At 42.6% G+C, this 13,499-nt stretch overlaps 1 protein-coding gene across 1 annotated transcript in view; it reads left to right on the top strand.

The window, feature by feature from the left end:
• The window catches only part of KLHDC1 (kelch domain containing 1), a 1,365,548-nt gene that overhangs the window by 389,671 nt on the left and 962,378 nt on the right, over window positions 1–13,499 (top strand). The window lies entirely within an intron of this gene.

Raw genomic sequence — 13,499 nt, 5'->3', positions numbered from 1 at the left:
ATCGCCTGGGCCAGGGCCCTCAAACTTGGTGATGACAGCCTAGAACAATCTTTGGCTCACTGGAAAACTACCGACCCAAAGGGCGTCAGGCTGCAAGACTGACCCGGTACCGGGTGTCAGGCTTCCAGGTGTGCGAAGCTCTTCGTTCGGCGGGGAACGTAACTGACAGGAATTGCCTGACAGACTACTATTCCTGCCGAGCAACGAGTTGCGGGACGCTCTGTTTTGGCGCCCTCTGGCGGCCATCCGCGTCACCGCGAGCCCTCACTGAAGCCGCGAAAGGAGCGATGAGGCATGCTCGCGCTACAGTAAGCAAGTGAAATAAACACAGCACTGCTCGAGCTACAGTAAGCAAGTGAAATAAACACAGCACAAGTCATAAATATGCCAGAACGGAAGAGTAATGGAAAAATTATTTTATGTGTTGGTGAGCAGGAAAAGAAAGAGGAGGTATCCCAGCAGTGCCCGGAACTTCAGGACAGAAGTGGATTCTGATTGGCTGAACTATTGGACTGAGCTTTCCCTGTGGTTCGTGAGAAAGAGAGTTTTTTTTTGTGGAGATGTTAAAACTGCTGGTGTTTCCTATTCCGGTGGGAAGGAGTGTTTCACATCTCCTAACAGAGTGGAGATTGATAACCACTGACAAATGGGTCCTGCGGATCATCCAGACAGCTAAACGATCCAGTTCAGTAAAAAATTAGCTAGCATTCGCGCCAAGAATTTTCAATTCTATTAAGGACACGGAGGCGAGGATTATGCTTCTCTTTCTTATATTTGCTACTCACAGCAGCCAATGAAAACGTTTTGTATGCAAATAAAACTACATTTCCCATGATGCTCGTCCATACATCACATCCTGTATAGCCCCATAAGAGCCACAGTATCCTGTTTCTCCTCCTCTTTCTTTGCTCGAACCTTAATAATCAATAACATTAATACTTCAGTCCAAAATAAGGAATATGAGTCCAATAATCATCCTCCAACGTGGCAGAACCATATCCAAACTGGAATCGTCTTCTAAACCAGAAGTACACCTGCTCTGTCTTCTTTTCCCAGAACCTGAAAGAAATGAGACAGGGAAACCCGTAACTTCTGCTTACACAGAATATCAAGTACATGCGGGTGGGTAATTATTACCAATATTGTAATAAACCGGGTGGGATAATCCTCGCCTCCGTGTCCTTAATAGAATTGAAAATTCTTGACGCGAATGCTAGCTAATTTTTTATTCTATTACAGGACCGGAGGCTTCGGATTATGCTAGTTTAACGCTTATCCAACACAACTACAGTCATATCACCCACCGGTTTAATAATAAACTGTTTAAATATAGAGTGAGAAAATCAATCAGTAGATCTTGAAATATCCTATACTATGGGAATCAGCAAACAATATTGAGAGATATGGTCCCACTAACAGACTGTCTCAAAAATGTGATTATGGATATCTTATCCTGGCATAACTGCCAACAACCACCGGCTATAATAGCCGTAGACATATGTAAAGGTTCTATAATGTAATCCACAGTTATAGCACAACAATTATATCACAACCTCAGGAGTAACACCAAGTAAACTCCCTTGTAAACCTTGAGGTATGGAAAAACACACGTAATTTGCATCATTTGGAAACATAATGTGAACAGGCCTTGACCAGATGTAATTCTGACATTAAGTATAATGAAACTTCCTGGAATAGATACCGTACCTGTAAAACCGTGGGCCTGTCTCGTCGTCGGAACACCGAAAGGTAGAAGTGTCTCGTAACACAGCCTGACGATAGTCTATTCCTTGCCGACATATTTTTTGGTGGCCACTTTTCAAAGAAGAAAAGCGAGAGAACCTCCCACAGAGGATTATTCTGGTCTGTGTTTTTATGCTACTCATTGCCTTTCAACAACTCCCAGAAAAAAACCGACGTAAGCCCACCAACTTTACTGTATCCAAAATGACCTGCATGAAATGGCCAAAATGGCCGCTGCGAAGTGAACGTCACGCAAATCCGAATTACATTACCTGATGAAATATACACAAATTAGGAAAATCAGCCCTCACGGAGATAACACGACGGGTACATACCAACAACGCGATCTTCCGACGCCGAAAAAATATTGTGGTTGCGTGGAAGGACCCAGGGTTGTTAAATGAACACCGACAGGGTGTCCGAAAAATGTAGATCATAACAAAAAAACAATGTTTTAAAAATATATACCACCTGGGGAAACTGAATGTACAGTCCTGACATGTTTCGAACCCTGACCCTGTGCCACCAAAAGGCGCCAGACTAACCTTTGAGCTAGTTCCGTGGTATATCATAAAGGACCACTGCCCCAATTCACCATGCGCGCCTCTGCATGAAATGGAATGTTGTAAAGGGTCACGGAGAACTCGGAGTCGGACGCCGCCGACTCAAGGAGTACTGGAAAAACAAAATGGAGACTTCTCTACAAGAGTTGTAAAGATCGCTTCCGCTAAGCAATGCAATTCTTGCGGCACATTCCCCGAAATGTGGATGGGATGGAGGAAAAACATAGTTCAGTCCCACCGACAGCCGTGAGACAAGGCATACAGCCTTTACCCCCTGGAGTTTATCTCCAGCCGAACGTCTGTGATGAATCATACCTGCCACTAAAAGGTCTGTGGTGCAAGAACCCAAAAAAGGCTTACAACCACTGAATGTCCTTCGGGTGAAGCTGCCACCTACTGCCATCTGGAGATACCAGAACTACCAGTCCGCCACTGCGCCCTGTTGCTACGGATTCTATTCCGTAATGACTTAAATCTAATACTTCCGGCAGAATGCCAAAAGTCCGTGACCAAATCCGCTAGGAGCATGACCTCGTACCCTTTGGCTTGCCGATAGCTCTCACACCCGAGATATTACACGAGGTGAGAAGTACGTGTCAAAAGACTTATGTGGAAAAAGACTCGAAACGACTGGAGGGCAGGAAAACTGTTTGACAGACTGTGCTAAGCGCCTCACTACTTCGGCAACTGCCTAAAATGGAACCCTCTACATGGGCAACGTCAGAATGGGCTCCATTGAAGCTCCCACATAGGAGCTTGTAAGACATAACTGATCTGCGAGTAAGGAGATAACTCTGGAAAAAATCTAAGCCAAGCACCACAAGTGTATCGAAGACAATAGCCGAAAAGGCCATTACAAATTGTAACCCCGAGGGCAAATTGGAATCCGAAGAGGAAAACTGACATCGGGAAAGATGAGAGGCTAAAGTTTGTCTGTGTTAGGATAAACACACATATACATATATATATATATATATATATATATATATATACACATATACATATATATATATATACACACACATACATACATACACCCATACACACATATACATATATATCCCGGTAAACCCAAATGGGAGGACGCCCTGTTCCCTTGAGGGAGCAATCACCTAGTTAGAAAGTTGGAGGAGAGTATACAATTAATCATCTAGTTCGTCATTGGAGCAGCCGCCAATGACGGGAAGGAAAAACTGGTGACCACGAGATGCCCTCCCGAAAGCCATATAGTAGAAAAGTGTGTGGAACATGGTGGGAAAACAATTGCTAAAAGAAACAGAATCCCTAAACGGTCCACAAAGGACCAGCTCCGTGAAAGACCCTCCGAAGTCCAGAGGGTGTGACCAAAGGTCAACTATGTCTACATGTCATAGATGCGACCCGTAACAAAGCTGTCCCAGATGGGGTCCGTCGCCAAGGGTCAGCGCAGTCAGGACATCAAAGTTGTCCATCGCCGCTTGCGTCCGGCCCTGACCAGGAGGTTGTCCTGGCCACCTGCCAGCTCCGGGAAACCCTTTCTGAGATTTCATGTACAACTAGCAATTAAGAAGGACTCTTCCACCGTAACCAGTGAATCCGACCGCAGTTCCCGAACTACAACTATTGTGTCCTTATCTAAGTCCCATCGAGCGCGCGCGGATGCCCTAATATTTGTCATGTTGAATGATATAGAGAAAAAACATGCCTAAGGAAAAGTGACTCAAGAATGATGGGCGTCAATCAAGCCTTGCGTCCCCGAGCTAGGGGCTGGTACATCTGGGGCCCGGTTGACCTACTCAAGGGCGTGTAGAACCTGAGCGTCAACATAATTATTTCAGGAGCCTTGTGCGCTCCGTTCGAATAGATCACATCCTCCTTATATATCTCACCCATGCGTTGTCATGGGGTGTCCGTATTTGTTAGACATCAAGCCTCCTGTATACTACACTGTAGCGTGAGGGCAGTGTAGGTGTTTGCTCTTTAGAAATACAGCATACTTTTGAGACGGTCCCTGGTCTCTTCTCAGGAGGAGGAGTTTGTTGACACTCCCCACCTTCAAAAACCACACCAGCTGGAGAAGCCGTTGCTTGGCTTTCGCTTCCAGTCGAGTTTCCTTGCTCTCTCCTGCCTCCCTGATTCCTTGTGCTCCCAGTCCTGTTTCCTAACGTCTCCCTTTCTAGGCTACCTGATTCCCAAATCCTTTTGACTCTGTGCTTGCTCGCTCAGCTGCTCGTTACTTCAAGAACCCTGAGCCTTAGCTTTCCTGGTGTTTAGATTTACTTCGGTTACGCCCTCATCTGCACAGCTCCCGGGCATTCCCGTTTTCCCTTCGCTTTTGTAGTCAGAAGAACCCGGCCTGGGTCGCGTTGGAAAATTCTCACGCAGCGCTCCCAGAGGTAAGGGTCTCTGAACCTTGATGTCCTGACGGACGGCTTTTCGCTTCTATGACCGCTTTCCTAGATGCGGTGCTTTTTTACGAAAAGCCTTTTTTGAACTCGAGTTCTTTCTTTAGTAATGAACCGCGCTCTGTCTATTTAAGACGCGGTGGTTTTTTGGTTTGAGTCTCCATCCAGCAACTTTGGTGTGCGAGCCTCCCTTTGGAAACTTTGTATCCTCTATTGATGAAAGCGTTAGGTGCGCTTCATTGACTATTGTTTATTTTGAAACTGTAACGAGCTAGTGCGCTTGTAAAACTACTCCAACGTAGTCCAGTGCAGTGTGCACTTCGCATACCCCCAAAAGCAGCGTTAAGTGTACAAGGGTTGCTAAGGCATGATATTCCTGTCTTAAGTTGCCCTTACTTTCTTTATAATTTCACGCTTTCTGTTCCTGCTGCCATTCAAGACTACATTCATTGGGGATTCTCCCAACCTCGTTTGGATTTTTCATTTTTTTGGCCTAACGAGATGTCCAGCCGGTGAGCATGGTTTTGTTTCTACAGAGCAAACACGTTATACTGTTGTAACTATTGATATTGTTAGTCCACACCTGAGATAGAACGCCTTTTGCTAAACGATATGATCTTCTCTCTATAGGTTGTCACTATTCCAGTTCCACGGGCCCTCCTCATAAACCGGCTGGGGGATTTAGAAGTGATACCGCCAGAGTTCTAAATCCCCACATCTCTCGGAGTCAGGGTATGTGTGTTGATGCTGTTTTGTTGCCCACATACGTGCTTTGATTTGGGGAGAGTGGGGAATTTGTCGTCGCTCCCGTGGATTGAGCCTCGCTGGACTTAAGGTTAGTGGCATCGGCAACAGTATTCAATATAGTAGTGCCAAGCACAGCGTAACGGAGGAGTAGAGGGGGAGCCAACCCTGTGCACACGATTATTCCAGCCCCATGGGCGTCCGAGTCATAGTGAATTATCAGGAGCGTGTGCGCACTCCAAGGGCCAGCCGATTGTTACAGCCTGGAAGGCGTACAAAGAAGTCTGCCCACGTAAGGCACGAGGCACTGTGAACCTATGAAGCAAAACAGGGACGCGTGCGACGTGCGTAAACCAAAATCGCCCAAATGTAGCCCAATTGGGTTATGCACACCGGAGCGTTATGACTCCATAACCGCACTCGGCTACTAGGGAAAGCCTTTGGCGGAGAAAGCGCGAAATCGCGCAATGATCACAGCAACCCTATGGAAGTGACAGGAGTAATGTTAACTCAGAAAACCATAATCATTGAAACACCTAACCTCTGAGTAATAATCTAGACCTAATCACTGTCCCACAGTGACTCATTTTGAATGCTGCAACGACAGCGCCGTATCTCAGCTCTTGAGGGAGCGTTATAATCCTGTGTTCGGCCGTACCAAGTCCTTTCCCATGAGGATCAACAGAGGCCCAATCAGTTAAGTCGCAGGCATCATCAGTGCGCCATCTCCACTCCAGCGGGAGCGGCCTTAATCTGAACCCCGGCGGGCAGTGCAGTATTAAGACTGAGCATTCATCAGAGAAAAAAAACAGAGAAAAAAATCACGCCTAAATTGTAATTAGAGTGCAAATTTTAATATAAAATAAATCTAAATAATCTTGTCCTGCGAAAAAAACACAACCTAGAAACCCAGGGTGCGAACCCCGAACCTCTGGGGTTGGAGGCATAAGCCATGCCCCTAGACCACATAGACTTGCTACAAACCTTAAGCGCGTAACCCTGAGGGGAACCTGTGGCGTAAAACCGTCAATGGAAGCTGCCAAGTGCAGCGCGGCACTTTCAGGTCAGCGGGAGTACCATTAAGCCTGATCAGGCCGCCCGCATTAAAGATTCCCCGCTCCTGACGGGAACACGCAACACACACCTTTAAATAGTAAATGGCGGCGCGCGCCATGCGCGTGAAAAACAGCGCGGTATTCAGCGGCCAGCAGGGAGTGAATCGAAGGCCGAACAGGCCGTCGGTGTAACTATCCAAGCTCTGCTCCAAGCGGGAGCGCATCACCAATCGGGAACCTCTAAAGGGGCCTGCAGGCCATCGGGGGCGCCGGTAAGCTGATAACAATAGCGCCCGCGAGCGCTAAATCGAGAAATACATGGCACCTTGAAACAGAAGACAAATTGCCCCAGCACAAAACACAGATGTTTAAACACAATTATTCCACCTAGCGCGATATAAGCGCAAACATAACCTCGTCAAAGATAATTCAACAGTCAAATAAGACATAATTCACAACATAACGTTCTGAGCACTTAACTGTCTGCGTGAGCAGCAAAGAAAGAGGAGGAGAAACTGGATACTGTGGCTCTTATGGGGCTATACAGGATGTGATGTATGGACGAGCATCATGGGAAATGTAGTTTTATTTGCATACAAAACGTTGTTCATTGGCTGCTGTGAGTAGCAAATATAAGAAAGAGAAGCATAATCCGAAGCCTCCGGTCCTGTAATAGAATTCAAATATCCTCCACCTTCAATACCTCCACAGTCAGCACCAAAACATCAGTTGTTGCAATTAAAAAAAGGAGGTACAATTTCAATCGCAACAAGCATTGGCAAAGCCAATCGATGTAGGCAATGCACGAGCTATTGGGTTTGTCAATGTTAATGTATTTTAGCCATGTTATGTCTGGCACATTGATAAAAAACGAATTCCCATAAATTTTTCAAATCTTCAAATGTATCTTGTTGAATCTAACAGCCCTCAATGCGAGAGAGCTTATATTTTGGTGCAAGAAGCCGGCTTCGCACATCCCTGACGGGCGTAAGCTCAGAACAAAGAGGGAAAGGGTCAACGTTAAACATGAAATATAGCATTAAATAAATGCTGACTTGCAAAGAGCACAGAAGACTGCACCATTTCCCCAAACGGGTTTTAATATTTCCAATTTGGTAAATTCAGTTCACAGGCTATATCCTAGTTTGCTGATTGAATGACTAGATTTAAATAATGGTAGCTATGGCTGCTTACACAGGAATAAGTGGAAAGCACTTACTTGGGGGAGGGGATTTCTTCGTACTTTTGCCATATGAATGACAAACATCCGATGAAAAGGCAATCAATTTCAGCACTGCCATGACTAAAGGAATTTACAGCCCTGTGTAATTTTGAAGTGTAGAGAGTCAATTAGCAGTTCGCCTCTGGTGTTTCTGGAATCAAACAAGTGTGACTGAATAAATGTGCCACCTGAAAAAGTTCATAATTTTATTGACTATAACAAGACCGCATTAGATGAAGTCACATTCTGTTTTGTTATGCATCTTCACAATAACTAAAGCAATCCCATATCTTGCTATTATGCTATTAAATGAAGCACAGTGCAATCGTGTACATGTTTGAACTGCAACTGTGCTGGAAATATTGATGAAACCTCTGCTGCATGATGTTTCATGTAAAATCATTCATATGTGTCAAATCACTTGGGGAACGTGATGTGCGTACGTTTGAACCGCATACATTTCCATTTCAAGATGGAGCGTCCTGCTTTGGAAAATTGGTGGGATGACGTGAAAGTGCATGACGTGCGTTTAGTGCACACGTGAGGTGTGATTCGCATGCCCTATATGGGATATTTTGCCCACACCTAACATGGCCTCCTCCTCAACTATCTCGAAATGCACTAAAATGACGAAATCAAATTTGCGATTTAGTGTTTGACCTGGCTTGGATACATGAAGGTGGAGTATTTTGACGCCTTTTCTCTTGCACCTTCTCTTGCTGCTCCTTCTCCTATGCGTTTTTATTGGCAAGTATACCGGGCTGTTGCCAAGTGACTGCCACTCGACTGGATCTGTGTTACAGTTCTTTTAAACTTGGGCGTCAGTGAACGGGGTTTACTTGATGAGCCACTGTCAAAGGTACCTGAAGGTCGGCCACGGTGGCGGTAGCTATAGGTCTGCGTGAAAACTAAAAGGGAAGTGATCGTCGAGTAGCACAGAGCAAGCAACCACGGGGCTGTGGGACGGGATGAGAAAAACAAACAATACTTAGAGCGAATGAAAACACCACCTCTCCTGAGAAGGGCTCGTAAACCAAGAAAAAAGAAGTTACTAAAAATGTCATAAAATCAGAGCAGTGGAGGGATAGTGTACTTGGTTCCTGTTCTCCGGGAGTTGCATGAGAAATGCATGCCGTGGACAAATGGGAAGAAAGATTGGAGAGCGACGATTGAGCCAGCAAATGGGAAGCCTATGGGCGGGCTGAAGCCCACAAAGTAGATACTATAATATTTAAAGAAAAGGGAACCCAATAGGATTCGTCAGGGACCTTGGGTAACAGTATGCTATGAACACAGTGGTCCCTAACAAGGACAGTGAGAGAGAAGGAATAAATATAGAAATACAATTAGATCTATATTCTGCTGTCCAGTCAGTCAGGAATCTTTTTAATGTAACAAAATTTAGGACAAACAATGAAGTTGGGAACAAGGTCTTGCGTTGAGCAAGAAACGGACAGAACGAAAAAGGTTCAGGCAAAACTTAGTGCTTGAAATAATTTCAACAATTCGAAAAGCACAAATGAAAGAAAACACCATTACACATTTGAAATAATAAGTATGATTGTGTTAGAGTGTCGAAGTCGACGATGTTTCGATTCATACATAGAATTAAGGATCATCATCAGGACATTAGGTTGCATGCCTAAGTAATTGCCTGTGATAAAAGGAAAGAGGTCGAAGGGGGAAAAAAGTGAACTGTAAATGATAAGTAACGCTAGGGATGCCAAGTTAAGTGTCAACCATGCAATCTATGGGGTGAGCGAGGGTAGTGCCCGAAGTGATCAATTACTCTAGGTGAATGGCAGTGAGAGAGCTCAGTTAGTACTGACAATTAATGTCAAAGATGCTCTGTAACTACTGTGAAGACAGTAAGTCGTGAGAATCAACATACCAACTGCAAGATAATGAAGATCTGCAGTGAGCAGCTTTCCAACCGGGTTAGGATGGCTTGCGAACCTAACCTGGACAGCATAATGTAGATCTAATTATATTTCTATATTTATTCCTTCTCTCTCATTATCCTTGTTAGGGACCACTGTGTTCATAACACACAAAGTAGATACAGCATGTCTCTTAGAGACAGCACATGCACTATCTAGCCAAGACCTAAAAACGAGCAATAGAACCAGTTCCTTCATCTCAAAAAGGAAAAGGTATCTGTTCAAGATGTTTTTTGGTACCCCAAAGAAATCTAACAAGAAAAATAAATAAATCAGGATGCTAGTCCTGCATCAGATAAACCCACAATTAATAAAAGTATACTGAATGTGTAATGTGGTTGTCCAAGATGCATATTTTCACATACCCATAGAGAAAAACACCAAAAATTCTAAAGATTACAGTGTGAAAAAACATTATTATTACACAGGCCTTCCATTCGGTCTCCGGTCCACACCCAGAACATTTTCTAAATGCATGGCAGTGGTTGCAGCTCCCCTCCAGAGAAAGATGATGCACGTTTTACCCGTATCCAGACGATTGACTATTAAAGGCTCCTTATCGACAAGCACAGTTGGATTTCAGCATAACGACCAAACTCTTGACAAAGCTAGGCTTACATATCAACCACGAGAAGTTGATTTCTTCACCATGCCAACTTCTCGATATCTAGGAGCCCCTCCAATTTCTATAAAAGGAGACGTGTATCCTTCAGAGGAGAGCGTGTTTACCATTTTTCAGAAATGCTACCAACTGTTTCAAATGTCACATCCAAAAGCTCGAGAGATCTCCTCTCTACTCGGGTCCATGGCATTTATCTAGTTCCAAATGCGCGTCTTCAATTGGGACCTTTTCCTTGCCTCAAGGATCAAAGACCTCAATGGAAAGACAATGGGGAAGACAAACAGGACTCATGGAGCGGAAGTATATGAAAATAAAAATAAGAATTAAGAATTACAAATTCGATGATATTTAAAAAGTACTGATGACGGGATAAAAATAAAATCATAATATACTGCTAAACGGGACGTGTATCTACCAAAGGTCACATGGTTAAAAGAATTTGTAGTTCATTGGTAGGAAATTCGAAAAATAGCCGAAAAATAGCCTAACTTACTAGACTCATGCAACGAAGGTGTATAACAACTGAAGTGAAAAATATTATTTCAAAAAGACAACAATAACAGTCTAAGAAGATCGGCCATGAGTCACGTGGTTAATAGAAAAGGAAGAATCTGTAGTTCGGAAAGCCGAAAAATGAATGGACTGAAGTGATGAGAAAATCGAAAATGTGACTATGAACATAGTAGTCATAAACCATATGTATGTTAGAAATAAAGATTTTGAAAAATCAACTTGGTGTAAATGAACGAATCTGTGACATGAAGTGACGTTTAAGTGATTAGGTTGTCAGCAATTCAAAAGAGAGAGTGTCAGATCACCGTAGTTATAAAGATGGTGATTAATATGTTGTGAACCTGTGGTAAATCATGTGCATCATAAGGATGAATAAAGAGGGTGAACATTCATATATGAATGGAAACTATCATCAAAAAATGCTATTCATGGAGTATGCATATAAGTGCAACATTGATAACATAAAATACAAAATACTGTAGTCCGTGCTGTAAATCAATGATAAATTTACAAAGTATTCATGATAGCGAAATTATATGTTGTAAATCTCATAGAAAGCAGCTAAATTCAAGTTTTTCATTTAGTCCATTAGGGTTGGTGGTGTTCAGACGGTAAATCCAATATGTTTCTTGTTGTAAAATGAATTTCGTATGGTCGCGACCAGAAGTGGGTATAATTTGTTCAAGGGCACAAAAACGTAGTTGACTAACGTTGTGTTTAAATACATTAAAGTGAACAGCCACTGGTGATTTGGGATTCCTGGTGCGAATGTTGGACTTGTGTTTGTTTATGCGAATTCTTATTTTCCGTTCAGTTTTGCCAACATATGCGAGTCCACACGGGCATTTAAGAAAATATATAACGTTGTCGCTATTGCAATTAGCAGTTACTTTTAATTTGAGTGGAACTCCTGTATGAGGGTGTCGGATGGTATTGCCTTTGATTATGACGTTACAATTGCCACAGTTATAACAAGGTGTGGTGCCTGTGAATTTCCTTGGTTCACTTGTAGGATTCTTGAGGATTTGTTGTATGTTGCGAGTGTATTGATAGGCAAATCTCGGATATGATTAAAAAATTGCATTGAAATCAGTTTCTGATTTTAACATAGGCCAAAATTTCAATATTATTATTTTTTTATACAAAACTCTCAGTAGAATATTTGGACACAAATACTAATCTTTTGGTGTCACTTTCTTTGCTTGTGAATTTGAGAAGATCTTCTCTGGTCCTATTAGTCAGGTGATCTTTGACATCACCTTAATTGCGCCACCGTCATTGACGCATGCACTACCCGGAAGTTGATCGCGTTCACTTTTCGAGAGAACTTTCCTGCACATTCTAGGTAAGTTAACATTTCGAAGGATTTGACCCGATAATCTTGGTATTAGTTGAATTAGATATCTTTTCATTTGATATTTTACCTCTCATCTTTCAGAATATCTGAACAAGCGTAAACCGTCACGTTATCGATTCAAGTAAGAGCTTCCACAGTATCGTTTTTATCACATCGGGTTTATTTTGCACTCTTTCACATTTCATTTGCTGTTAACATTTCACTGGGCATACATATTTTCATTTCTTATTGTCTTTATTATCACTATTTCACTCGCACACTTTTCCTTATTTTCTTTGACCGCATTTCTGATAATCACGATATCTTGTTATGATCACCACCACTTTCTCATATTTCTTGAATTATACATTGCATGACCTATCACCATGCCTGTCACAATTTATTATCGATTGTGCCTTGACTGACAGATACATTTTTTTAACATTTACAGATATACGATCCCTGAGGAAGGGCTACGACCCGAAATGCATTGTACTATTTGACATTGACCTGTTTTGTGTGCAATTATACATTTTGATAATTTTGGATTACATGATCACGTATTGATTATACAAATACGGATTTGATTTTCGAAGAAAAAGACACAAATTAAAATGTGAATAAAAACTAATTTGGACAACATCAAGTAAAACTCGTCATTAAATTTTATCACATTGATATCGCGCTGTTTTGAGTGCGAATGGGAGACGACCCTCGGTGGAGGATAGCGCTATCATTGAAGTATATTCATCCTCACTCTCAGGAGGATCAACCCATCAGCACCACCCACTTTGTTCTACACTTTGAATCATCGACAAAATGTGTTTGTTTTAAATTTTTTCTACGAAGACAAACTCTCGCTCATCACACAAGCCAAATAGTCACTTATGTGGTGGTGCAAGAAAAGGAAGAAAAACAACTTATTGGAGGGGAACACCTTTTTCCAGGATATTCCAACCCAGACAATTGTCACTGATGCTTCCTTGACAGGATAGGGAGCTCATCTACAAAATCTCACAGTACAGGGTCAATGGTCATAAAAAGAGCAATTGGTCCACTTAAATGTTCTGGAACTAAATGCGGTCCATCTAGCCCTGAAGGTTTTTGCTCCATCCCTAGTGTCGAGCAGAATACTAATTTAAACATACTATACAACAACAATACAGTATCAAAACAATCAAGGGGGCACAAGATAAAGGATTCTGATTCTGCAAGCTCAAGCAGTTTGGCATTGGTTACTGGCAAGAAATCTAATGATTCAAACAATTCATTTACCAGGCATCCAAAATTGTCCAGCAGATCTACTAAGTAGATACTTCATAGACAATCACAAATGGGAATTCAACAATTCAGTCTTACTCGGTGTTTTCCAAGACT

This window comes from Triturus cristatus, chromosome 9 (genome assembly GCF_964204655.1).
Source record: "Triturus cristatus chromosome 9, aTriCri1.1, whole genome shotgun sequence".
In the NCBI taxonomy this organism is placed as follows: Eukaryota; Metazoa; Chordata; class Amphibia; order Caudata; family Salamandridae; genus Triturus; species Triturus cristatus.
The sequence above is the reverse complement of the archived record's forward strand: the minus strand, read 5'-3'. Positions and strand labels throughout refer to the sequence as shown.